Genomic DNA, 26,097 nt, shown 5'->3' with positions numbered 1-26,097 from the left:
AAATGAAGGAGAAAAACTCATTTTCGGTGAGGACAAGGAAATAGAAAAAGGAGTTGCATTTTGTTCATTGTAACTCCTCCCTTTAAGCTTAATAAATCCCTTCTTTATTCTCTATAACCCCCATTTCATGATGAAGTTAACTCCACCCCTTAATCCATAAATTTTCGGCCAAAGAAATCAACATTTTCGTTGAGGAAGAAAATAAAAAGGAAAAAAGAGTTTAACTCTTGCATTTGTAACCCCTTTCATTAAATGAGGATGATGTCATCTCTCATTCAAATTTATTTCCCCTTATGTCTCTAAAAGAAAACTTGCCATCCCATTTGGTTATCCCATGCTTCTACTAGGCTTGCCATTCCTTGAGGTCCAAGGATCAATCCTTAGTTCCTCCATTATTTTTTTTTCTTTTATTTTTGTAAAGCCCACATGAGACAAGCCCATTTTAATTTATCCATTCTTTAAGGCCCAATTTCATTCCATTTCATCATTAGCTAGCCCATATAAGAGAAGTCCATTAAGAAAACATTTAAACCATAATGCCCATTAGGACAATTATCCTACTAATGACCCATTAAGCTAAAAGCCCATTTAATCATCAAGGCCCATTTAGAATTTTTTTCTAAATTTCTTTAATCAATCATTCATCATTATCCAGGAATTATTGAAGGAAAAATTTCGGGTATTACATTCTCAACTATGAGATAGGAAATTCTGTGAATGCAAAATCTCCCTACCTATCATGACGTATTGCAAATCATCCAAAGAACCGAGTCAAGCTTGAATATTGAAGAAACTTCAAACAAAAAAATGGAAGTTCATGGGTTCAAGATTAACGAAGTTCATCCAAAAGAAGAAGTATATCCCAATTGCAAGAAGAAAGGGTATACAAAGGACAAGTGTTGGTTTCTTCATCTTCATATATGACCAAAGGCATTTTGAAAGAAGGAACCCGTGCAAACATTAAAAGCACAAACTTTTATGGAGGAGCATCACCAAACCTCTACAATAGGTATATGCTTAAACTCCACTCTAGATACTAAACATTGTATTATTGATTCAGGATGTGATTATCATATGGTAAATGATAGGAAAAAATCATAAAGTTTAGAAACTTGGAAGAATGTAAAACAGTTAAGGTAGCTAATAGTCAAAACATAACAATAAATCAAATAGGAGAAATTGATTTATTAGGAAAGCCAATAGATGCCCTTTATGTTCCAAATTTTACTTCCAATCTAATGTCTATTAGTAAAATAATTAAGGAATATGATTGTAAGGTTATTTTTGACTCTAACAAAGTATCATTTCAGGATATCAAGACAAATCTTTTGATTGGCAAGGGATGTAGAAGGAAAAGCCTTTATGTTTTGGACCATCGCTATCAAGTCTTTAAAGCAAGCCAGGAGGACTCCTAACTTTGGCATGCTCGACTAGGTCACCCTAGTAGTTATGTCCTAAAATATTACTTTCCTATAGCTAGTTTAGATAATATTTGCAAACCTTGTATTCTCAAGAAAGAAACAAAGATAAACTATCCTTGCTCTACCACTATATATGAAAACCCTTTGATCTGGTTCACTCTGATGTATGAACTTCTCCAATTTTGTCTAAATAAGGTTATAAAAGAACCCTTCGATCGGTTCTTTGGATGATTTGCAATACGTCATGATAGGTAGGGAGATTTTGCATTCGCAGAATTTCCTGTCTCATAGTTGAGAATGAATCTCCGAGAGTCATAAGAAGACTAAAAACCTTGTCTTCATTTTGTCGCTTTATTATTTCTGTCGGATCAGTGGTTGGTGGTCGTAGAACCTCAAGCTTGCTCCATAAGTTACCAAATTCTTCAAAGAGTTGTGGAAGAGTCTTGTTATCTTATCTCATGTCTGCTATTTGTCTTCTTAGTTCGAAGACTCTTCCGATGTTGTTGGTTTGCCCATATAGTGCCTAGAGATGATCCCATAAACCTTTAGCATTTGGAGAACAAGCAACCATACTCTTGTGAGCTTCATCTAGAGAAAGAAGAAGATGAACAAAAACTTGATTATCTTTCTTTTGCCATTCTTTGAAGGTAGTATTAGATTCGATAAAAGGATCCTGAAGAATATGATCTTCAAGGTTATAGGAACTTAGGATCCTCTTAATGAATCCGAACCATTGAATATAGTTGGAGGAACTAAGAAGAAGAGAAGAGAAGAGTTGAGGAGGGAGCGAGCTTTGTTGCGGAAGAGGTAGACTCTGCTGCTCTAATACCATGTTGAAATTTAGCTTTGGTATTAGCTTCAAAGCTTATTACAAAATGGAGGAGAACCCATGAAAAGCTTGTTGCAAGAAAGAGGAGAAAACATGAAGCCCTTTTTCATTATTTTGAAAGTAAACATACAAGGTGATTTTATAGTGTGTTACATGAGCCTCTTGAATGTTGTGGCTCCAACCTTCATGTTTTGGAGCATTTAATTCATTTGTATTAATGCATGCATTTAATGCACTTAATCTTTTTGAATATTCTAGCATTTAATGCATTTAATGCACTTCATCATGATGATTTGAAGGATCCTCCTTGTTGCTTTATCTTTTTTTATGATAAACTAGATTTGACTTCATCTTTAATTATTTGACACCTTGAACTTTAACACCATTGATACCCTGAATACTATTTACTTTCTTATCTTAATGTTTATACACATGCAAGTGGTCTATCCTAAGATACCAATATATATAGACTTTTGAAATTATACTAGCATGTATACCCAAACGCAATCCCTACTTTCAAGGTAGTCTTACTAGAGTGATCGCTTTCTCAAGGAAACTCCTGTCACATTACCCTATGGTCCTCTAGGTGTCATCCCTTACTTTGTGACGCTAAATCAGGATGGACCCATTAAGCTCTTTAATAGCCAATGGTATCCTCTTGACGTTTTGGACTACTTCGTGACCAACTCCTCACATCTCGGTCTTTATGGATCAAAGATTTAGGTTCAACTTTCTATCCTTCTTATCATCCCGTGGAATATGTAGATGTACGGTTAGTGACAAAATCATGTCTGCACAATAAAATCAGATCTTGGATAAACACATTGTATGGCAAAGAAATTAGATAAATATATAAAATAAAATGAATGTTAATAATTCATTAGACTGCTCCCTCATCCTAAAATCTAGAGTACTACTCTATGGAGACAGATTTACAATTGGAAGACAAAGAAGAAGACATCCTACAACTCAAATCAAAAGAAAAGAGAAGAGGAAGCTTAGTCAATCTTCGGGAGAATCGCCAAGCTCTACGGTAGACAAAAACATCAACGACTCCTTGTAATGGCTCTCTTAGGGTTCCCTGTCATAGGAAAATACCTCCTCCCTTGATCATGAGGCTTCAAGGGCTTTTTTATAGCCCTCCAAACCAATCAAGTTTGTTAAACCTTCTAAAAATATCAGAGGCTCCACCTGTGCGACACGGGCGTGCCTGCTGGCACGGGGGGAGGGGTGTGCTAGAATCTAGAGGCAAAGAGGATGATCCAACATGGCCATGCCTAGTGGCATGAGGGCCGGGGGGGGGGGGGGGGGGGGGGGGGGCACAACCCCAGCGTGTCAAGTTTTGATCTAAGCAGTTTGCGAATAAGGGTGACACAATACTGCCAAGTGGCACAGGTGGACATGTCAGGCTTTGTGGTCTCAATAGTTGTTCTATTTTGCATCCAGCTTCAGTTGGAGAAACATGCCCATATTTGATGAAATTTAGCTTTGGTATTAACTTCAAAGCTTGTTACAAAATGGAGGAGAACCCATGAAAAGCTTGTTGCAAGAAAGAGGAGAAAACATGAAGCCTTTTTCTTCATTATCTTGAAAGTAATCATACAAGGTGGTTTTATAGTGTTACATGAGAGCCTCTTAAACATTGTGGACACATGAACATTGGAGCATGCTCCAACATTCATGTTTTTGAATGTTGGAGCATTTAATGCATTAATGCACTAAATCTTTTTGGATATAGAAGGAGCATTTAATGCACTACATCATGATGAATTGAAGGATCCTCCTTGTTGCTTTGTCTTCTTGCACGATAAACTAGATTTGATTTAATCTTTAATTATTTGATGCCTTGAACTTTAACAATATTATGGGACACGACTAGAGCATGTTCCTTGCTGTGGACTCTCATTCCAAGGCTTTTTAGCTCCAATTATGCTCCAAGTTCCTATCATGTTAATCAAAAAGTAGAAAAAGGAGTTCTCTGAACTAAAGAATGAAAATGATGCCAATGAAATGTAAGTGTACAAAATATACTCATGTAATAAAATGGAATGAATGCAAAATATTGTCAAGAGCTCTATATGAAACACACATATCAACTAACTTGCTCCATAGGCATTAATCTCATTTCCCTCGATGAGCTTGCAACTAACTTTCTTTTTAACCATTTTGTTAGCGAATCTACTAGATTATCCTTTGGCTTTACATAGTCAATAGTGATAACATCGATTGAGAGTAGTTATCTAATGAAATTAAGTCATTCTGTACGAGGTTTTCTCAGCCTTCGAAGTATTTTTTGAAAGGCAAACTTTAGTCGATTGCCTATCTGAAAACTATCCAAGGGATCGTAGGTCTTGGAGTAGCAGTGATTGGACTGTGAACCAAGTAACCACCTATGTTTGATTATTTTTATTTTTTTGCTGTGATTCTAATTTCACAAAGTGTTGAAAAAGAAAAGTTTTTAAACGCACAATATTCAACCCCTCCCCCTCTATCACATTTTTCAGTCCTATAATTGGTATTAGAGCTTGATCACTCTATTGCCCTTGAGCCATTTAAAATTTTATTTCTTAAAAAAAAATTTCTTACTAGCTTATTTCTTTTCATATGTTGCATTACTCACCCAAGACATTTAAAAGTCTTGGAATATTTTTTAATCATATTTTTGCAAGAAAATAATGGTTCATCAAGAGGGTTATAGTATCACTCATCCACCCCTTTTTCAACGACAATGATTTTAACTACTAGAAAGGGGCGGATGGAGTACTCTTTGATGACAGAGATTGATATGTGGATCATAGTCAAGAAAGGTTTCACAATGCCAATCGACAAATCCGGACTACCCATAAAAATGGAGAAGTGGAACCCCCGACATCAAAAAGAAAGCGCAAGTCGATACGTGAGTTGTAAATACCCTATAGTGTGGACTAATGAAAGAAGAACTAAATCAAATCAAACCGTTCGATAGTCTTCGGGACAAGTTGATCGAACCCCATGAAGGAACCAATGATTCAAAGGTAATAAAAAGGGATCTTTTATTAAATCAATTATTTAACTATCAAATGCAAAGTGGAGAGTCTGCAAATCAACTACATGTGAGGATCAAAGATATTCTGAGTGGACTCCACACAATTGGACAAACGGTTAAAAATTATTCTGAAACACATTGTGGGTATCAATAGTTGATGTATACAAAGTATCTAGGGATTTATCTATGGTTAAATTAGATGAATTATTCTATGAATTATAATTACATGAGAAAGCTAACTTGAATTCACATGAGAAGGGTATAGCTTTAATTTGAGGATAAATCAAAAGCAAGGAAACCAAGTGAAAATCTTGATCGGAGTCAAAAAGATCAGAAGATGAGTTGGATTCAAAAGATAAAGACTTATCCTCAAATATCGTGAACCTAGTCCAAAAGTTTTTTAAAAAGAAGTGCTTTGCAAAAAAGAGATATCAAAAGGGTTATCCAGTCAATAGGCAAGCAAGCAGGTCAGAGCAAACCAAGCAAGCCTAAATCAAAGGTAATGTGTTATGGATGCAATAAAAAGGGACACTACAAGTCCAAGTGCCCCAACCTTAAAGCGGACAACCCCAAGAAGCTAAGGACAAATGGGGTACTCAAATCCACTTGAGATGAATCATCCTCAAAATCAGACTTAGAGGAATCGAACTAGACCAACTTCATGTCGCTTATGGCTAAGGAGGAGGTAGCTAGATCTGAATTCGAGTCAGAACTAGAGTCCAAGCTAGAATCAGATTCAGGCCAACAAGACTCAACGATAAGGTAACTTCTCCCTTAATAGATAAATTGTATAGAATAATCACTTGTTTAACAAATAAGTTAGCTAAATCTGATGAACAAATTAGATCCCATCTTAAGAAGCTAAAAGACCTTAAGGGTAAGATCAACCTAAGTTCTTCAACTAACCAAGTTTAGGAAAGACCCTAACTCAAGTTCAAAAACTTGAGAAAGAAAATTCCTTCTTGAAACGTCAAGTTGAGAACTTAAGGTAACATTTAAAAATTTCACTTCGGGCTCCAAATACCTAATTATGATACTTGGATCTCAAAGGATGTGTACAATAAATTTAAACTTGGGTTCAAGTCTAACACTCAACATAAAAGTCTTTAATAAATAGACATGCTTGCAAAATAGTTCAATCTTAGGTTCTAAAATTAAAATTAATCAATAAAGTACGACATAATCGTTAGTGTTGGCCCTTAAAATCAATTATAAGATGATTGACAAGGAAACTTTTGTACCATATTTTATTAATAAAAGACAGTTTATGATTATTATATTTATATCAGATCTATGCCAAATGAATAAGTATAATAATACCCTAAAGTAGTAGATTCTAGTCTACAGCATATCAATTGATTGAATTAATAGTAGGAGACTGTAGATATATATATAATACTACTCTTAACTATTCCTAGTCAAGCTTTAATATACAATGGATATAAGATATCAAGTTGACACATGGGTATATATTAGAGAATATGTACATTAACCTACCATGAGAATGTTTTATGGATCGTTATATGAGTGTCATAAATATTCTCATAGTGACTATTAGTATAAATAGTCCTTAGACCAAAAGTCACTACGGTTCCTTATATAAGAAGTTGTGTACTTTATTATCAATAAATGTCGCCTATAACAAGGTGGACTATATAGTCGATCATTGGGTATGTAATAAGTTATGCGAAGGGATGTAAGTGATGTAGATGGGATCTATCCCTTCCATATGACAGAAGTGATATCTGTAGGCCCCTTGATTAAGTAGAACTACTTAAAATACATGGTCATGCTTAAACTAAGTCAATATGAGATATTGAATTCATTTGATTAAGTGAGTCTACTTAGAGATCAAGAAACAAAAAAATTGATAAGGGGATGACATAGTTATGCCTCATAGATCAATTTAGATATCGAGGATGGAAGGACCAAATTACACAAGATAATAGACACAAAAAAGTTATGTCGAATCTCGATATTATCATCACTTGGGTAGCAATGATGCATTGGTAGATGTCACTTATTGCTTATGTATCAAAAATATTATTTTAGAGACATTGCCAACGTTACGAAAGTTGGTGTAGGGAGCACCAGATGATCGAACCTAAGTTTTGATAATGGCAAAGGGTTCAAGTTAAGTATATGAAGTGATCTAATGAGATGAACTAAGTGTGCAGGTAGCACAGGAAAGCCCTAGTTGCGGCTAGGCACAGAAAAACCGTAGTTGCGGCTAGGTAGTAGAAGTTCTACTTGGAGGCTAGGCAAAGAAAAACATAATCTAGAGGATTAGGAGGAAGACCTGGTGTAAAGGACTTGACAAGAAATGTTAGGATCGGTTGGTTCGCTAGAGGGGGGTGAATAGCGTTTCTCGATTTTTCTTAATCTTTCTCTGCACAGAGATTAGCGGAAGCAAAAATATAAAAAAGAAAGCAAGAGATCAACGCTAACCCGGTTTGTTTACTTGGTCTCCACCTCCGCAGAGGTGACTAATCCAAGGATCCACACGCACACACACACCCGATGCACTATGAATCTTCTCCTTCTCGAAAACCTCGAAGGCGGAGAAACCTTTACAACTCTTTCGATCTCCTCAAATATGATATGAAATAGTGTTTGAGAGGAGAGGAAGAAAGCAGAGAATGGAGAACAAATAAGTTCTCAGAAGAAGCACAAAGCAATAAAAGAATAGCGAAATTCTTGAGTTGTTCTCGTGCAGGCTTCTTTTATATCTCTGCAACATCAGTCGACTGCTGGCAGGGCCAGTCGACTGATGCCTTCAATCGGCAACAAAATCTCGCATTAAAGTGCATTAAATGCTTGCCAATTTTCTGCAACGTTCAAATCACAGTCGACTGTTCCAAGACCAGTCGACTGGCAACAGTCGACTCACCATAACACCAGTCGACTGCCCAGTCGACTCCTGTCTTCCTCTGGCTCGACTGATTTCTCTGTGTGCGTCTGATTTATTAGCAGTCGACTGCTGGCAGGGCCAGTCGACTGGTGAAGCTGAAAAATCACATTTCAGCTTCTCTTGACCTAGACCTCGGCCTTCAAACATCTCCCACAGCCTCATGCCTTCCCTGCACTAGCTTGAGATGCTTCCATCAGCTTCGTCATGTCAAGTCCTTGCCAAGACTACCCACTTGGACTTTTCCTTGCCAAGACTACCCACTTGGACTTTTCCTTGCCAAGACTTCCCACTTGGACTTTTGCTTTGCCAAGACTACCCACTTGGACTTTTGCTTTGCCAAGACTACCCACTTGGACTTTTGCTTTGTCAAGACTACGCTTGGACTTTCCTACAAACTTGCATCACACATGTTAGATCACAAGTATTGCCTAACTTCAAACATAGTTTAGCCAAACATTGAAACTCAATGCACTTGGAGCAAAGATTGCACCAACAAGAAAGTCTTGGTCAGGAGAACTAGGCAGAAGTCTTGGCAGATCAAGAGCACCAGGTGGAAGTCTAAGCGGGTCTAGAGGACTGGACGTCTAGCGGTGGAAGTTTTGGGGGCCAAGGATCGAAGTTAAGTAAAACTCCAATAAGTCTGGAGGACTTGGTTGGCACAAGGTAAGTTTTCAAAGTGGAGTGGGTGAGCACGCGTTCCTAGTCAGAGGAACAGTAGGCATCGATCTGACCTAGAGTTTCACCGGAAACCTGAAATCAAGATCAAATAGTTTGGCTAAACTATTTTCTTTTCTGTTATATTTTGTGTTTTGGATTAACTTGTAATGCATGAAAGGAGGGACTGAAATTTTATATTATGGATGCCCTTATATGGATCCAAGCGACCGAACATCCAGGCGCCTAGATTGGTTCTAGGCGATCGGATGCCAACGGAATGGGCCAGTGAGGTGGTGAGGTGGCACAGTCCCAATGGTCAAGACACCTTAACCTCCAGGCACCCGAATTTGGTAAGACGTTGCGGAGTCAAGGTTAATCCAGCAACCTCCACATTAGCATGCAAGCACCCGGAAAGGGATACAGGCGTCCAAAAGTGCTGAGTCAGCATTGAAAGTAGATCGACAGGACAATGTGGAGGTGCCTGAAAAGGCCTCCAGGAATCCGGATCAGTCAATAAAAGTAGCCTCGAGGAGGACCCTAGAAGGATCTGATTACAACTTAACGACAATTATCTCCATGAAGATATTCCATCCGAAATACTATCGTCACGCCGAGGAGATGCATCAAAGTCTACGCATCCATACTCTATTGGTATAATAATTTAGTGCTTTGCTTTTTGTACTTAAATTTTAGGTCATATACTTGTTATCGATCCTACTTATTCTGTACAACACTTAACTTCCTTTCGTAAGAGGGGAGTTACTTAGTGAATTGCCCGTTAGAAACACTCTCTGATCGTGAGCCTTGGAGTAGCAGCCTGTGGCTTTGAACTAAGTAAAATAATTGTGTACTTGAGTCATTTTTCGTTGCCTATTTTGTTTCATGTACACAAGTTTTACAAACTTTTCAAAGATTGCGAAAATGCCCAGAATCGCTATTCACCCCCTCTATCGCTCCTAACGATCCTACAATTGGTATTAGAGCGAGGGATGCCCGATCTTTAGTGCAACCACTGATCAAGAAGTTTATCGATTATTTTTCATTTTCACTCTACTTTTAAACTTCTTATCATTTTTCTCGCGCTACTAATCCAAGACCAAGTCTTGGTACATCTCATTTTGTTATTTTTGTGCCAGATTCTTATGGCCCATTAGGAAGGCTACAACACCACCATACTACCGTTGTTCTCTAGGGAGGACTTCATCTATTGAAAAGGTAGAATGGAGTACCACCTCAAGACATAGGTGGATATGTGGATTGTAATCCAAACCAGATTTACAATGCTCACAGACAACGATGGCCTCCGGTAGTCTTGCGAAAAGTGGGACACAACCGTAAAAAAAAAAAAATGAAGCCAATGCCAAGGAAACCCAAACGCTCTAGTAAATAAACAGAATCCTAGCTATGTAAATAAACATTCTAAAATAAGAATCACATTTAGTCAATATTTGCATTTAGTTTTTATGCAAGTCTCCGATTAATCTATATTGTAGATAAACATGGTGTGCAGAGTCACACACAGAAGACCATGTTGTCAGTTCCTTATAGATTATAAACAGTGTTCACAACCAAGATGGATTGGACAAACCATTGGATTGGTTGTAGTGTAATTTGGTCTTAGTCTGTCTTGACTATAGAATTACACTAGTACACTAAGTGTGTATTGAATAGGACCATCTGAGGATTGTTCGATTTATACTGACTATATAATCGAACTAAACCTCTGTTACTATAGAAGTACATGCTCTTAATCCCGATATAATAACAAACACATGTGCTTAGTATATACTTCTTTAATTCATCAAAGGGTGAGATTTAGAACGATAGATCAAAAGGCCCGATGAGTTGGAAAGTAGTATTATGTACATGGTGTGTTGTTGATTATAGAAGGAAACTGTGTCCTATAATCTAGGCTGATGATGTCCCCTTGAGGAGCTCATAAGGATTATCATGTAAACTCTGCAGGTGGACCTTGTCCGCATGATAATAAGGTTGAGTGGTACTACTCTTGGATTAAAAGTTGATTAAATTCGAGTTGTCAGTAACTCATTTAATTGACGGACATACGATATCTTAAACACAGGGAGACTAATGTACTTGTAGTAAGAAGGAGCCCATATTATAATATGGGATTGGTGCGGTAGTGCAATAATAACTCTCTAGTGGAATGAGTTATTATTGATAGACTTAAGCTGTGTGTTCGGTGAAGAGCATGGGAAGCTTAAGTTCATCAGGAGACCAAAACCAATTCCTCCTCTAGGTCCCTACTGTAGCCTCTGGGAATCCTCAAATCCACATTGGAAGAATTCGTGAAGAAACCAGACATTCGAACCCATGCTAAGTGGTGTAATCGATCAGCTGATCGATTACACACCTTGGTAATCGATCAGCTGATCGATTACCAAGCTCCGTGGGAGATCGACTGGTAATCGATCAGTTGATCGATCGATTACCAGTGTTGATGAGAAAAATTAGCGATGTTTAATCGATTGCTTGATCGATTAAACACCTGGGTTCGAATAGGAAACTTCCGAAATCATACCAAAATTCTCCGATCAGATTGAATCCAATCATACCATGTTTATGATCTAAATCATACCATATTTATGATACAAATCATACCATGTTTGGGAGATGACTAAGCTATAAAAGAAGGGGGTTACCAAGGGTTTATCGGACAACTACTCTAATCTTTGGTGGCCAAGACCTCTCGGCAGCCAACCCCTTTCCTCTTCTCTTTTCAAGAGAAGGAAGGAAGTTTGCTAGCCATCGGAAGGAGAATACTGGTGAAGAAATTCTCGAAGGATCGTTGCCCACACAACGTTCGAGAAGAGGAGAGGAATACAGGAGAAGATCAAGAGGTCTTCGGGTACAAACTTCATAAGATATAATTTAATGTTTCCGCATAAGTTAAATTATTCCTTTTATATTAGATCCTGTAAACCAAACACAAGAGCCCAATGATCTAAATGAGTCGATCAAACTTCGTTTGATCGACTATGAGGGCAACTTGAGATCATTTCCGGGAAAATTTTTGTTCTGCAAGAATCTACCGGAACGGTTTTTCAAGACTTTCCCATCAATGGTATCAGAGCATTGGTTAGGGCTCTGTGTGTTTGGTTTCAGTTATTTATGCACTTTTTCATGCATAAGTTTAGGCAGGATAATAGTAGGAATTGCAAGTAGATTAACGCCCTTACCAGAGCCTTGACGGACGCTACAGTTTGTACATTCATTCATACATATTGCTACTATATACGAAAATCTACACTTGCAGCGGAAATTAAAAGATCATATCAATGCATAGATTCGTATACAGTAGATAAACTTAACCCAAACATGATAAATCTAGTTGATACGAACTTAATCGAAACATGAGTCAACATGATTAACATGATAGTCTAAAACAAACTACAACAACAGGAGTTTATTATTTAATATCATGGCCAGGACTTCGTCACGTCACCACCACACACATCATTCATTCCTGTCCTGTCGCCTCCTTCCATTGCTTAATACCTGTTAGTAGGATCTGCAGCATAAGAAAGTAAACTATAAGCATAACGCTTAGTAAGCTCCTTTCCTACTCACAAAATCCAAACGTCACATGGAATCATAATATTTTAAGACTTAAAAACATGTAAGTCATAAACATAACCATGCACATTCATTAACCTTGACATTCTATCATATGCATTAAACATGAATACCATTTTTCTTTTCAAATCTATTATTGTAATAGATAAACATAATCAACATTGTCGGGGTCCCCCTGGCTTGTACCCATTCATTCATTGGCGCGCCATTCCACGTAATACGAGGTAGCAAATCTCGACTACTTGGTTACTAGGTCTTCTGTCTTTCGACCTAGGGGCGTTCATTAGGTGCCCATTCCTTGGATCCCTTTCAGGTTCCGGTACAGCCTTTCATTAAAGTAAAATAACTTTAAATACCTTCATTATCATTTTCACGTGAATGTTCCTTTACATTTTCTTTTCATAACATGGTGAACATTCCCGTTCTTTAAACTCATTACATATATTTGAGTTTGAGCCAACATAACCCTTAGGTTATTATGATTGCTACTTGACTTGACCTTAATTCCTTGATCATTCTTTAAGATGGTCAAAAACCTTGTTGGTTAGGTTTAGAACCTTGTTTAAACCCAACCCAAGTCCAACCAACTTGATCAAACTATCCTAGCATAATATTTCCCTTCGGGAACTTAATCTGACCCAAAACAAGGGCTTAATCGATCAGAAGATCGATTAAGTATCCTGCTGTTCACAGAAACCACGGTAATCGATCGAATGATCGATTACCTGGCCTTAATCGATCACTTGATCGATTACGGCTCGTAGATTTCTATCCCGAGGCTTGGTAATCGATCGAGTGATCGATTACCCCTCTTGATCGATCACTTGATCGATCATTTGACGTAACTTTTGTTCCTCTTTAACCCTATTAATCGATCCCGTGGTCGATTACCGTTCTGGTAATCGATCCAGTGATCGATTATCCAACCTACTGATCAAATTCACATTTTACAGTATTTCTTTCTGTTCTCTGTTAAACCCTATATAACTATGTCCATGAACCCTAACAGATTCTATAACCACAATAAGAATAGCATGATCGTATCGTAACTAATATTTGCTCTAAACATTTAAATCATGCTTAAAACTCTGAAAATAATCCTAACTAGATTAATACTGAAACATTAGAACTAACCTTGCTGTGTGGCATAACAGTTCATACCGATTACTCTAACAAACTCGTTAAGTAAACATAAATCAATCTGTTTAAAGTCCTAAACAGACATAACAACATAAACATGCTTAAAACTCCTTAAAACAGATCTAAACTAGGTTTTTACAGGCATTACAGTAACATGCTATGGTTTAAACTTAGTTCCAATGACAGAAATCACGAAACCCTTATATTATACAACAAAAACATTTAAACCCAGCCATTACACTGCAGGTGAGAAGGAAGCTTACAATGTTCCTGATGTTTCTAACGATTACCCAACAAGAACCGACCAACACCTTTGGCCAGAGCAGACAACCTTCGGCCAGAGAAAAAGGACAGAGAACAGAAGGAAACTTCAGCTTCGGCCAGAGGAGAAGAACGACAAAAGCAGGAGAAACTGGTTTCGGAGAGTAAGCAAGGTCTTATAAGGCTATCATTCGATAACCTCCATTTTTAATTCTCTTAATTAGCCATAAAGCCAACCGTTACTAATGCCAAGCCACCTCAACGTTCCGTTTGATTTTTAAACTGCTTAATACTCCCTTTTGCTTTAACTAACATCCCCTCTTTCCTTTAATAAGAATTGTCAACTTGCCCATTTGGTCTAAAGCTTGCTACATAAATTGGAGGTCTTAGGTTCAATTCCTTGTTCCTCCCTATTTCTTTTTCTTCTATGAGTTCGTAGTCATGCCGTTCGGAGTAACTAATGCTCCTGCCATGTTCATGGACCTGATGAATCGGGTATTCTCGGCATTTCTCGACAAATTTGTAATCGTCTTCATTGACGATATTCTTGTCTATTCGAGGGATCAAGACGAGCATGCCCAACACCTGAAGACGGTGTTGCAGATTCTTCGGAGAAGCAATTATATGCCAAATTTTCCAAATGTGAATTTTGGTTGGAGCAAGTATCTTTTCTGGGTCATATCATTTCCAAGGATGGAGTTATGGTGGACCCGAAAAAGATAGAAGCTGTAAGTAACTGGAATAGGCCAAAGAATGCTAGCGAAGTCAGGAGTTTTCTCGGATTGGCGGGTTATTACCGTAAGTTCGTAGAAGACTTCTCAAGAATCGCAGCACCTATGACAGCTCTTACCAAGAAGAACAAGAAGTATATATGGACTGAAGATTGTGAGAAGAGTTTCTTGGAGTTGAAAAGAAGACTTACAAATGCTCCAATCCTTACTCTTCCAGAAAATGATAAGAGCTTCGATATGTACAGCGATGCCTCCCGATTGGGACTCGGAGCTGTACTGATGCAAGGTGGTAAAGTGATTGCCTATGCCTCTAGGCAATTAAAGGAGCATGAAAAGAATTATCCCACTCATGACTTAGAGTTAGCAGCGGTGGTCTTCGCTGAAGGTATGGAGACATTATCTATACGGAGCACAGTGTAAAATTTACACAGATCACCAGAGTCTGCGCTATTTCTTCACACAAAAGGATCTCAATATGAGACAACGCAGATGGCTGGAGCTAGTGAAGGACTATGACTGCGAAATTCTCTACCATCCGGGTAAAGCCAACAAAGTGGCAGATGCACTCAGTAGGAAATCTAGTGCCACTTTGATGTCTTTATCAGTATTATCTCGACCATTGGAAAAGGAGATTATGAGCTACGGGATCGAGGTTATCTCTGGACAACTCTCGACCCTGGCCATAGTGCCATCATTGTTCGATGATATATTGGGAAAGCAGAATAGTGATCCAAGTCTCCAGAAGATCAAGCAAGAGATCCAAGAAGGAAAAGGCGAAGGCTTTCGGATCGCCGATAACGGAGTATTATATTTTAGGGATCGGTTATGTATCCCTAACGATCCGGAACTGCGCAAGAAGATTTTAGAAGAAGCTCATGGAACTCCCTATGCTATGCATCCAGGATCCACCAAGATGTATCAAGATCTGAAAGGAAGATTTTGGTGGTCTGGTATGAAGAGGGATGTAGCTAAGCATGTCAGTACCTGCCTGACCTGCCAGCAAGTCAAAGCAGAACACCAGAGGCCTGGAGGAGTTCTGCAACCAATTCAGATTCCGGAGTGGAAATGGGAAGACATCTCTATGGATTTCATTTCAGGTCTTCCCAGGACTACAAACGGATATGATGCTATATGGGTGATAGTGGATAGACTGACAAAGTCAGCACATTTCCTAGCAATCAAGATGACGTATTCAATTGAGCAACTAGCTCAATTATATGTTAAAGAAATCATCAGATTGCATGGTATTCCCAAGACCATTATCTCAGACAGGGATGGTCGATTCACTTCACAATTTTGGGAATGTGTTCATAAGGCTCTCGGCACGAAGCTAAAGTTCAGTACCGCGTTTCACCCTCAAACAGATGGACAAACAGAAAGGGTGAACCAGATATTAGAAGATATGTTAAGAGCTTGTGCCTTGGATTTCAAAGGGAGCTGGTGTCGATATTTATGCTTAGCAGAATTTGCTTACAATAATAGCTACCAAGCTACTATTGGAATGGCACCATATGAAGCTCTATATGGAAGGAGATGTAGATCTCCTATCTGTTGGTATGAAGGTGGTGAGAAGAAAGAAATGGGAGTCCAGACGGATTTCATCAAGGACACCACCCAAGCCATACAGAATATACGTCAACGGATAGAAACTGCCCAGAGCCGGCAGAAGAATTATGCCGATCAACGACGGAGGCCATTGGAATTCAATGTCGGAGATTTTGTTTTTCTCCGAGTTACTCCAATGAAAGGAATTATGAGGTTCGGCAAGAAAGGAAAACTAAGTCCGCGATACGTGGGACCATACAAGATACTGAATAGAGTCGGCAAGGTAGCTTATGAACTCGAGTTACCTCAAGAGATGGCCGCTATTCACAATGTGTTTCACGTATCCATGCTAAAGAAGTGTATTCCCAACGAGGACAAAGTGATTGAGCCACAGGCAATCCAAATCCAGGAGGATCTAAGTTATGAAAGTAGACCCGTACAGATCCTGGATCGAGATGTCAAGAGACTACGGAACAAAGAGGTACCGTTAGTCAAAGTTTTGTGGCGAAATCAACAATCTGAAGAAATGACATGGGAACGTGAAGAAGATATGAAACGGAAGTATCCAGAATTATTCTAAGTTCGAGGACGAACTTTTTAGAAGGTATGGAGGATTGTAATACCCGACTTTTCCTTCGATAAATTCTGGATAAATAGTTATGTATATGATAGATTGATGATGATAAAAAGAAATGAATAATTATGTTTTAAGAATGTTGCTTTAATGGGTTAACGCATAAAGGCTTTGCTATAAAAAGAAAGAAAAAGAAAAAAAAATGTGGAGGTGCCAAGGATTGACCCTTGGACCTCCAATATGTAGCAAGCCAAGTTAACCATATGAGATAGTAATTAATTCTTGTTAAAGAGATAAGGGCAATGCTTGTTAAACCTGAAGGTTTATGAAATTTCATTAAACCAAACGGAGAGGCAGAGTGGGGTTGGATCGTGGGATTGATGGGTTCGTAACTGCTAACCCTCTTTCCTTTATAAACCCTCCCTCGAGACCCTTTTCTTTTTCGCTTCCCTGTTGTTCTTCTTTCTTTCTTCTCTTCTCTCTTCTCGAAGGTTGCTGGCCAACCTGATTGAGGAAGGCTAAGAGATCTAGGAGAGGCATTATAACCCTTAGAATCGCGATAACGGTAAGTATCCCCTCACCTGCAATATAATAGTTACGCTGATAGTTTGTATAGGTAAATCATGCTATGTTTATGGTTACGATGATAGTTTTTTTAGAAATCATGCCATGTTAATGTGTTTTTTTAAACGGTTTAAAAGGTTACTGTTGTAAGGATTCATGCTGTTCTAATCGTTTAAAAATGTTACTGTGTTAGATACATCATGCTTGTTTATAGATTCTTCCTTAAAAGGGCTATAGCATGTTTACGGTTTTCGTATGTTATGATAAATAAAACCTAAGGATTCTTTGTTAGATCTATATGCTGTTATTTGTTAGATCTATATGTGTTAGGTTGTAATCTCGTTAAACTGGTGGTTGCATGTGCGTTAAACAGTTATAACTTATCATGTTGTTAAGTGAGTCCGAGGAACCGAGAGCAGAAACCCTGGTAATCGACTCGTTGGTCGATTACCAGAGGGTGTAATCGATCGCCCGATCGATTACACGCTTTAAAGAGAAACAAAAATCGCGACTCTTAATCGATCACCCGATCGATTAAGAGGCCGTAATCGATCGGCTGATCGATTACGAGGCTGTAATCGATCGGTTGATCGATTACCAAGCCTACTGTGGACACCGTAACGAGGGAATCGATCTTCTGATCGATTAAGCCCTGTAATCGATCGGTTGATCGATTACAGAGGCTACTGTGATAAAAATTTGAACAGAAACCGACCATTTGATCTATTTAAAGTCTATCAATCGATCTTCTGATCGATTACAAGGATATAGGTCCACTGGTTGGTCGGTTTAGGGTTAATGAAGTTAAGTCTTATGAAGAAAGTACAACCAAACCTAAAGTTAAGGTTTAAACAAAAGACTGTTAAGCATATGTTATGTACAATGTTATGATGAATGGATTGAATGACAAGGATGTTCATTATGAAAGATGTATGGAACATTCATGGAAAGGAATGCATAACAAGTATTTTACTTTGAATGAATGGCTTGTACCGGAACCCGAAAGGGATTCCAGGGATGGGCTCCAAAAGTTGCCCCTAGGTCGAAGGACATCTGAGAAGACCTAGTAACCGTGTAGTCGGGATTAGCTACCTCGTACTACTTGGTATGTGCGCGCAAAAGAAATGAATGGGTACAAGCCAGGGATCCCCAAAGATGTTGATGATTATGTTTATCTATTAAGATAATATTTTTCAAAAAGGCAAAAATGATTTCTATGTTCATGTATATGATGTAAATGTCAAATGACTGATTTATGCCTGTTTAGGAAATGTTGACATGCTTGTATGCTTTAAGGTTATGTTTTATGTACGATGGATTTTGTGAGTAGGAAAGGAACTTACTAAGCTTTATGCTTATAGATACCTTCCTTATATTGCAGATCCAGTTAACAGGTACTGACAAATGGGAGGCAGCAGGACAGGGCGGTGAAGATGTGTGTGGTGGTGACGTGATTAAGCCTTGGCCATGAAACCAATGTTTATTTCATGTTGAACAATGTTTTAATATCATGTGTTAATTATCCTGTTTAGAACTGTATAACCTAGTATTTGCCATGCAACCTAGGTTAGTTGGTATTGTTTATTATTGCACTGCTATCATATATGAATCTGTTTTAGATTAGTAGTATGTTCCGCTGCATGTTTAGTTTAGTTTAATTTTTTTATATGATAGTACTTGAATGAAAGAATGAATGAATGTAAGAACTGTAGCGTCCGTCAAGGGCCCACGTAAGGGCGGGCGTTACATCCAACATAAGATAAATTTATAAATTCTAATTTGCAACCCTACTCGTGACATATCCATTGCATAGCAAATTTAGGGTTGTCAAGAGTCACAATTAGTAGTCACTATGGTGATGTTGGATCTCAACATTCTTGTAACTTGGGTAACAATGATGTGTTGCTAGATACCGTTCATTGTTTATGTTTCTAAATTAGTTTAGAAGCATTGCCAACGTTACAAGAACCTATAGGGTCACACACAAAGGGCAATTAGATGGAGATTAGGTTCATTTGATGAACCAAGAGGATTAGATTCATGTGATGAATCAAATTGGATTAAGTGTAATCCAAACTAGACTAATTGAGTTGATTTGATCAACCTTGGGAGATTAGAAGTCAAGTTTGACTTGACTTGAGAAGGAAGACTTAATGGTCAAGTTTGACTTGACTTTATGCCATGTCATGGTCAAGTTTGATTTGGCTTTATGCCATGTCATGGTCAAGTTTGACTTGACTTATGCCACTTCATGGTCAATGTTTGACTTGACCAAATGACTTCAAGGTGAGGTGGCATAAATGTTGGCCAATGGTGGTGCTCCACATCATCAAGCATGTCACTTCATGGGAGTTACTAAAAGGTTGTAACTCATGGCATTAAAGGAGGTTGTGTAACCCCCTTGTGCTTTGATGTGGCCGGCCACTTTAGAGGTGGAATGAGAATTCATTTTTCATTCAATCCTATTCAAGGCTTCTTCTTCCTCTAGCTCTCTTCTCCCTCTCCCTCTCCTCTCTTGGCCGAAACCTCAAGTGGGTGCTAGCACACTCAAGAGGTTTTGTTCTCCATCGATTTGTCCGTGTGGATACGTGTAGAGGGGTGTACGTTTGACATCCTCGAGATCCAACGATCGCAAGGACGAGCGGGATATGCGAAGGGCACGCTTCGAGGGTAAAAATCTCTTCATGTAGATGTAAGAGTAGTTCTAAATATGTACAAGTAAATTTTTGTTCTTCGCACGGATCCGTGGTATGGGTTTCCGGGATTTCCACAACGTAAAAAGCGATTTTTACGGCCCGAAAAATCCAACAATTACATCCTTTATCTGTGCATTAGGTATTATTTTCTCTATTTTCTAATTCGGAGGACTGCTCGTGTGTTTGTGTATTTACAGGACAGAAACGGAGCAAAACAGGCGAGACGGAGTATCAATTGAAGACAAGGCAAGACAGGGTCGTGCCTCAAAGGCACGGCCATGTCTAGTACCTCCCCAGGGCCGTGCTCAGTGTACACGGCCGTGCTTGCCAACAGAAGATCAACTTCAGAGACCGTGCCCCAAGGGCACGGTCGTGCCTCTCAAACAGAAGCCCAACTACTCCTAGCCGTGCCCCATAGGCACGACCATGCCCTCCTCCAGCAGCTGCCAGGACATGGCCATGTCTCCTAGACACGACCATGTCACCTCTTTAGTGCCATGCCGCCAAGACATGGCCGTGCCTCACAAGCACGGCCATGTGTCATCAACAGAGGCTTGCCAGCCCCTGGCCGTGCCTCACAGACACGACCGTGCCACCTGCTCAGAACAACCACTGCGAGTGGCCGTGTCTCCCCCTTTTCTTAGGGCTCTTAAGAAGACTATTTATATGGACAGGCACGCCCCCGTCACACGGCCATGTCTAGGAGACACAGTCGTGTGCTGCCGCTGTTCTGTGGAATAGGCACGGCCGTGCCTAGGGGGCACGGCCTTGGAACGGTGAATCTTTGGAAAGGTGGCACGGCCGAGCCTGGTGAGCACGGCCAGGGGCAGATGGGGCTCTGGAGACATGGCACGGTCGTGCCTGTGGGGCACAGCCTAAGCCAAACGTTGCTCTGGAATGGTGGCACGGCCGTGCCTATGAGGCACGACCATGCGCTGACTGTGGGCTGAAACGAAGACACGGCCATGCCTGTCTGGCACGACCCCTGGCAGCTGCTCCTCTGTTGTGAAAACACGGCCGTGCCTGGTGGGGCACGGCCGTGCCTATAGTTAGGCACACTCCAGCTTAAGGCCGTGTCTCATGAACACGGCCCTGCCTCCTAAACAGAGAGGCGACTAAGTCCTGTCCGTGCCTCATAGGCACGACCGTGCTTCTCAACAGAGCCATGACTCTGTGAGGCCGTGCCTACCAGGCACGGGCGTGCCTGTCCAACAGAACCGCGACCACACAAGGCCGTGCCTATCAGGCACGGCCGTGTGGATTCCTCAGTGGCGCGCCTTGCTCAACCCGTGTCTCCTAGACACGGGCGTGCCTCAAGCACAGAAGCACGCCAGTCCCAGGCCGTGCCTCATAGGCACGGTTGTGCCTCTCATTCCATATAAAGGGCACACGGCCGTGTCTGCCCTAGCACACAGCCGTGTGCCCCCGAAAAAAGTAGCCATCTCTCTTCTTTCACCTCTTTCGCCTTCCAAACTCCTTCCAAATCCCATCTCTCCACTTCTTTCGCTCTTCCTTCTCTTCTCCACCCTCTCCAACCTCAGATCTACCACAAAAACTCCCAGATTTGTTTCAATCATCCTTTCTTCCCTAAATTTGACATTATGAGCAATATCCTAAAGAAATTTTGCAGATCTGGAGGATCCGGCGAAGGAGACGAGCCGGGAAAGAGGAAAGGAAAAGAGCCAGCACAAGAGAAGGCTTCAGCAAAAGCGAAGGGCAAAACCACTGACAAAGGGAAAAGAAAGGCTACCGAGGAAGTTTCCGACAACCCTTATGGCATCATATTGCGAAATAATGACCAACGAGCCAGGTATAACTATTTAGTTTCCCGCAAAATGATTTGCTCTCGTTATGCTGATAGTTATACTATGGAAACTTTAGGAATTAAGGATGATATATCATGGATGTTGGATAATATTGGGTGGATTGACTTCATGGACTACAAATTTCCAACATACCCAAAAATAACTCTAGAATTCCTTAGTTTTCTAGAGGTCCACTATACAAATGATGAAAAGGAAGAGGGAAATATCACTTTTAGAATATTTAACGTGGAGTATACGTGGACCCTAGAAGACTTCAATAATTATTGTAATACCCGAAATTTTCCTTCAATAATTTCTGGATATTTATTTATGAATGATAGATTAATTATGATAAAAAGGAATGAGTATTTAGGTTTTAAGAATGGCCTAAAGTGTTGCTTATAATGGGTTAAATTATGAAGGCTTTGCTAGAAAAAAAATGTGGAGGTGCCAAGGATTGACCCTTGGACCCCTAATGTATAGCAAGCCAAGTTAACCATAGGAGATAGTAGTTATTTCTTGTTAAAGACATAAGGGAAATGTTACTTAAACCTAAGGGTTTAGGAAGGGGCATCTAACCAAACGGAGAGGCACTTAGTGGGGTTACAACGTGAGATTATGGGGAGTTAGGGTAACTGCCGTTCACCTCCCTATATAAGATTCCCCTGATCGAAAAGAGAAGTTTTTCTCATTTCCTTTCTTTTCTCTGTTTCTTCTCCTTCTTCTCTGGCCGCCGAAGGCACTTGAGTCTCCCTCAACCAGATTTGCAAAGAAGGAAGGCTAGGGAGGCTAAGGAGAAGGCTCGTCTGTGGGGTATAAGTTTTAGAAACTTCAGAACTACGGTAAGTTCCTTCTCACCTGCAATATAATCGTTAAGGTTTATGGGTTTTGTTGTAGGATAAACTATGTCCTGTTTTACATGTTAAGGTTTACCGCAATGATGGTGTTTCACTGAATAATACCGATAAACGATGTTTTGTTTTACATGTTTAAGGTTTATAGCCACGATCACTGAATAATACTGATAGATTAGGTTCTGTTTTACATGGTTAAGGTTTACAACATGTTGTAGTTTAACTAGGTTTTTCCAGTATGATACATATAGCCTGATTAAACAAGGTTTACAGCATGAAATAAGCTTAGTTTGTAACAAAACTTAAGGTATTTCATGTGTATTTCATGTGATTAAAACCTAGGATGATTCGGCAAAGATAGATAGGTGTAGATAAGGGTAGTATACATGTTGTTGTAGAACAGAAAGCCTGGTAATCGATCGGACAATCGATTACCAGAACGGGTAATCGATCACCCGATCGATTACTCGGCTTAATGAGAAACCCATTTAGCGACTCTTAATCGATCGGCTGATCGATTAAGGAGCTGTAATCGATCGGCTGATCGATTACGGGGCTGTAATCGATCGGTTGATCGATTACAGAGCCTACTGTGAACACTGTAAAGAGGTAATCGATCGGTTGATCGATTACGGAGCTCTCTGTGACGAACACACGATAGGAAATCGATCTTCTGATCGATTAAAGCCTATCAATCGATCTTCTGATCAATTACAGGGATATAGGTCCTCTGGTTTGGTCGGGTTAATGTTAATGAAGCTAAAATCTTATGCTAGCATGTTTAGAAAGTTCAACCAAACCTAGAATAGGGCTTAATTGACCTGCTGAACGTGATGAATGATATATTAGGATTTAAGAACCCTATGAATGTTTGATCACCTAAAAGGGAAGATTAAGGTTGATCGAGTTTGGGTTCAATGTTACTAGACATAGGATTATATGATATCTTATGTCAAATGTATTTAATATGTATAACGTGAATGTTCACTATGAATGAATGAAAGATGTTAAGGAACATTCATGCTATAATGGAAAAGGAAAGTATAAAAGGTTATTTTACTTTAATGAATGGCTTGTACCGGAACCCGAAAGGGATCCAAGGGATGGGTACCTAAGAACGCCCCTAGGTTGAAGGACATTTGAGAAGACCTAGAATGCAGGTAGGTCGAGACTAGCTACCTCGTCCTTACCTGAAAGAATGCGCGCAAAAGAAATGAATGGGTACAAGCCAGGGGATCCCCAACAATGAATGTTGATTATGTTTATCTACTAAGTTAAATATTTTCAAAAAGGCAATGATTTTCATGTTTATGTATATGATGTGAATAACCAACGATTGAATATACATGTTTAGGAAATGAGGATGTTCTTTTATGCTTTAATGTTATGATGTTATGTAACGTTTGGATTTTGTGAGTAGGAAAGGAACTTACTAAGCTTTATGCTTATAGATGTTTCCTTATATTGCAGATCCAGTTAACAGGTACTAAGCAATGGGAGGCAGCGGGACAGGGCTGAAAAGATGTGTGTGGTGGTGACTTGACCAAGTCCTGGATATTTAAATATTATGTCTAAACAATGTTTTTAAAGTTTCATGTTTTAGTAATGACTAGTAAAACTTTATAATCTAGAATTGCTATGCAACCTAGGTTAGTCTTTATTATCATATATGAACTTCTGTTTGTAAATAGTAGTTATGTTTCCGCTGCAAAGTTTAGTTTTTCGTATATGATAGTAGTTGTAGGAATGAAATGAATTGTATGAATAGTAAACTGTAGCGTCCGTCAAGGGCCCACGTAAGGGCGGGCGTTACAGAACAAAGCTTTGGTGGCCGAGACTCTCTCGGCAGCCAACCTCCTCTTCTTCTTCCTCTTCTCCTTTTGTCCAGATAAAGAGAAGGAAGGAAGTTTTGCTAGCCATCGGAGTGGAGAATTCTGGTGGAGAAATTCTTGAAGGATCGTTGCCCACACAACGTTTGAGAAGAGGAGAGGAATACAGCAGAAGATCAAGAGGTCTTCGGGTTCAAACCTTCATAAGGTATAATTTAATGTTTCCGCATAAGTTAAATTATTCCTTTTATATTGGATCCTGTAAACCAAACACAAGAGCCCAATGATCTAAATGCGTTGATTAAACTTCGTTTGATCGACTATGAGGGCAACTTGAGATCGTTTTCGGGAAAATTTTTGTTCTACCGAAACAGTTTTTAAGACTTTCCCATCAAGACTAACCCAAGATTTCGGTAGAAATCTAAAGTTAGACCCACTAGGTAAGGCTTTAGGTTGTTTTGTTTGCTTGCTTGTATGCATGTCTTGCAGGAACCAAGAGCTGGAAGCAAGAGGGAAAAGCAGAGGTGAAGCAAGCAAAGTCAACTTAAAGTCAAGCTCAAAGTCAACTCAGGTCTAACCTGAGTTGAGTCAACTCAACTGGAGACTTGAGTCGACTCGACAGTGGAGTCGACTCAGATAAGGTTTTGAGTCGACTCAGACTGACGCAGAGTCAAGACTTATCGCAGTTGACGCCACATCAACTGGAGTTGACTCAGAAGGCAACTGGAGTCGACTCAGACAGGATAACGGGTGAAAGCGACTAAAGTTGATTTGCCACGTCAGCTGGAGTCGACCCAGATGGGCATCTGAGTCGACTCAGGACCAGTATATAAGGAGGCTTCGACCAGCAGCTGAAGCAGACAATTGATACGAATTCCTTTCCAACAAGTGGTGCTTCTGAACGCGAACGGGACCAGGCACGGGCAACCGGGGAAGATTCAGGAGGAGTGCGAGCGCTCAGGACTTCCTCCTCGACCATAACGCCCGCCCTTACCAGAGCCTTTGACGGACGTTACAGTTTATACATTCACATTCATACATTCATGCTACTACTATCTATCATATACGAAAATATGAAACTTTACAGCGGAAATCATAAAACATTGTAACAAGCATAGGTTCGTATACAATGATTAGAACTTAGTAGCATGGTAAGTCTAGATAATAAAGTCTAGTCAGGGAATCATTATAACATGATAGTTTAAATAACTACAACTAACAGGCAGATATAAAATATCTGCATGGCCAGGACTTGGTCAAGTCACCACCACACACATCTTATCAGCCCTATCCCGCTGCCTCCTCTTGCTCAGTACCTGTTAGGTGGATCTGCAATATAAGAAAGAAATCTATAAGCACAAAGCTTAGTAAGTTCCTTTCCTACTCACAAAATCCGAATGCCATTAACATCATATCATTTCTAGCATAAACATGGAAGCATATTAACCTTTCATAACATATACATTTGACATGTTAACCATTTGTTTAACAAAACATACTAACTTATTAGATAAACATAATCAACATCTTTGGGGTCCCCTGGCTTGTACCCATTCCATTCTTTTGTGCGCACATTCCAAGTAAGTACGAGGTAGCAAATCTCGACTACTCAGTTACTAGGTCTTCTGTCTTTCGACCTAGGGGCATTTTTAAGGAGC

General features: G+C 39.6%; 1 long non-coding RNA gene across 1 annotated transcript in view; it reads left to right on the top strand.

Annotated features, from left to right (window-relative positions):
- The window catches only part of LOC141825924 (uncharacterized), a 96,898-nt gene extending 72,772 nt beyond the window's left edge, over positions 1 to 24,126 (top strand). Inside the window, exon 4 of the long non-coding RNA XR_012601583.1 lies at positions 24,081 to 24,126. This is a non-coding gene — a long non-coding RNA (uncharacterized LOC141825924). The remainder of the gene's footprint in view (positions 1 to 24,080) is intronic.
- Positions 24,127 to 26,097: the final 1,971 nt, after the last annotated feature.

The sequence above is a fragment of the Curcuma longa genome, chromosome 4 (assembly GCF_044706935.1).
Source record: "Curcuma longa cultivar G26 ecotype Majalengka, Jawa Barat chromosome 4, ITB_CL_G26_1.1, whole genome shotgun sequence".
Taxonomy (NCBI): Eukaryota; Viridiplantae; Streptophyta; class Magnoliopsida; order Zingiberales; family Zingiberaceae; genus Curcuma; species Curcuma longa.
Note: the sequence above shows the minus strand (reverse complement) of the source record. Positions and strands in the feature narration are given on the sequence as shown.